The sequence below is a fragment of the Dendroctonus ponderosae genome, unplaced genomic scaffold (assembly GCF_020466585.1).
Source record: "Dendroctonus ponderosae isolate FM_Combo_2020 unplaced genomic scaffold, Dpon_F_20191213v2 Dpon_F_20191213_12, whole genome shotgun sequence".
In the NCBI taxonomy this organism is placed as follows: domain Eukaryota; kingdom Metazoa; phylum Arthropoda; class Insecta; order Coleoptera; family Curculionidae; genus Dendroctonus; species Dendroctonus ponderosae.
Genome location: NW_026017316.1, coordinates 2,033,095 through 2,035,831, shown reverse-complemented (window position 1 = coordinate 2,035,831; position 2,737 = coordinate 2,033,095). Strand labels below are relative to the sequence as shown.

At 48.1% G+C, this 2,737-nt stretch overlaps 1 protein-coding gene across 1 annotated transcript in view; it reads right to left on the bottom strand.

Moving 5' to 3' along the window:
- Positions 1–2,226, bottom strand: part of LOC125503136 — a 55,539-nt gene extending 53,313 nt beyond the window's left edge. The window contains exon 1 of the mRNA XM_048663120.1: positions 2,115–2,226. The gene's annotated coding sequence lies outside the window, so the exon portion shown is untranslated. The remainder of the gene's footprint in view (positions 1–2,114) is intronic.
- Between the last annotated feature and the right edge of the window lie 511 nt (positions 2,227–2,737).

The window sequence follows — 2,737 nt, the reverse complement described above, 5'->3', positions numbered from 1 at the left end:
TTTTTTCTTTCGCGATATTATAGGCCAAAATATGCTCTATTGATAGCAGAGCTTGAGTTGGCATAACGCTTTTGAGGAATTTTTGGCAAATTTTTAAAATCCACTTTGCCATTTTGCAGAGATTGACGCCATTTGCGTAGACTCACTTTTAACCTCCGGCGGCATCCAACAAGAGGCAGCTGGAAGGTTGGTTCTTTCGCGAAATTATAGAGCGAAATGTGCTCTATTGATGACAAAGTTTGTGTTGGGGTGACGCTTTTGAAAAAGTTTGGGCAAATTTTTGAAATTCACTTTGCCGTTTGGCAGAGATTGGCGTCATTTGTGTAGAGTCACTTTTAACCTCTGGCGGCATCCAACTGAAGGCAGCTGAAAGGTTGGTTCTTTCGTGAGATGATAGAGCGAAATGTGCTCTATGGATGACGGAGTTTGTGTTGACGTGACGATTTTGACAAATTTTTTGAAAATTTTGGAAATCCACTAGGCTGTTTAGCAGAGTTTGGCGTCATTTGTGTAGACTCACTTTTAATCTCCGGCGGCATCCAACGTAAGGCAGTTGGAAGGTTTCTTCTTTCGCGACATTATAGAGCAAGATATGCTCTATTGATGGCAGAGCTTGAGTTGGCATGACGCTTTTGAAGAATTTTTGGCAAATTTTTAAAATCCACTTTGCCATTTGGCTGAGATTGACGCCATTTGCGTAGACTCACTTTTAAGCTCCGGCGGCATCCAACCCAAGGCAGTTGGAAGGTTTCTTCTTTCGCGATATTATAGAGCAAAATATGCTCTATTGATGGCAGAGCTTTAGTTGACGTGACGCTTCTGCAGAATTTTGGGCAAATTTTTGAAATTCACTTTGCCGTTTGGTAGAGATTGGCGTCATTTGTGTAGAGTCACTTTTAACCTGCGGTGGCATCCAACCGAAGCCCGCTGGAAGGTTGGTTCTTTTACASGATTGTAGAGCAAAGTRTGCYYTATKCACCAGASAGKTRGCGTTTKAGTGRCASAGTWGGGGAAATTTTRGAAATTTTTWAAAATCCACGTTGCCATTTAGCAGAGCTTGACGAGATTTCTGTAGACTCACTTTTAACCTCCGGGTACATCCAAGCGGGSGCAGCTACAGGGTTGGTTTTATGCTCTCGTATAGAGCGGAGTGTGCTCTATTGATAGTTCGGCGTTCGGTTGACTGGCGCTTTTGAGTGATTTTTSACAAATTTTTGAATCTCTGTTGCAAACCTRGGAGCAGTTGGGCACAATCCTGCAGGCTCGCTTTCAAACCYCCGGTACATCCACCTCCCTTCAGGTGGACTCACGCCTTTTACCATGTTTAATAGAGGGAACATGCAGCTATCGATGCAGGGGCTTTAAGTTTCTGTATCGATATCCAGTGATTTTTGGCGACGTTTTCCAGACTGATTTTGCCAATTTGGCCCGATTGCGACTTAAGGAGAAAAAAAAATGGCAAGTTCCGATCGAAAAGGGCGGCCCAATTTGCTCCAAAATGCGATTTTCCCCAGTTTCGCTTCCGAACACGGCAAACGAACCGGCCACGTCCGAAGCGCATAAGCCGATAGGAAAACATCTCGAAGGCGAAAAACTCGCTTTTCAATTTATTTCTCGCTCAAATTGGCCGGATTTTGTCCGTCGGAAGTTCCGCTCCAATCAGCCCTTCGCAAGAAACACACTGACACTCAGTGGGGTTTTTGCCTGGAGGCGCCGCAAATTTTTCAAGAATTTTTTTTTTGTTGTGAAAGTTCTTGATGTTTTAAATGGGTTTTAAGGGGCGCGCCCGGGGCTGCATGGGGAAGTTTTCCGCGCAAAAATCCGAGCCCAATTGGCGAGGTTATGGGAAAATTGGCGCATTTTTTTTTGGAAAAAAATGCCCCCAAAGGCCTTTTTGGCCCCTGCGGGGCCAAAGGCCTCCACCCAGCGCGAAAAAACCGCAAAATTTCCGGTTTTTCCCAGACTCAAAAACCGTGTATCTTCGCAAGGGGGCCAGTGAGCGACAAGCGGTTTTCTCCCTTAGAGGCCCCCTGAAATTCCCTGCAAACCCCCCCAGAACCCCAGGGGCAAAACCCGGCATTTTCGGAAAAAATTGCAAAAAACTGTCGGGCTACCTGCTGGTAAAACGCGTATCCTTCAACACTGAACCAACGGGCGCACGGCGGCACTTTCAATCACTTCCCGACGCGTAGCTGAGACTGTGCGGTAAGCGACGTCGGGATGCTGAGCGCCCGAAAGAGACTGAGGCGTCGGGAGCGTCGCAAGCCCCGTCGCTTTTGCCGGAATCGCGCAAGGGATGCATTTTGCAGTTGATGTTTTGTGTATTTTTGTTGGGGGCTTTGGGGCGGCCCCCCAGCAGTCTCCGAAGGCCCCTGGAATCTCAATTGCATCAGCTCCCGATGATGGACCCGGCCTGGGTTTATCGGCTTAGACCCAATGGGTTTCTGGCCTCAAACTGCTGGGCCTACACGCTTTCTGTCTATCGAAGCCACTGGGGCAACCGCTTTAAAAATTAATTGCGCCCACCCCTGGGTGGGTGGAGCGTGGGCGCTTTGGTGGGCGGCAGCCCAAGGTTCCCCCTTGGGGTGGGCCAAATTTCAGGCCGATAGCGCCCTAATAGGGGGTTTGGGGGAGTTTTCCAGTTTGGCTGGGGGCAAACTTAGGCAATTGCAGTGAACTGAGGTTCAACATTTTTTTTCAAGGGAACCGGCGGTGGTGGGGACTTGGGGTTTTGGGC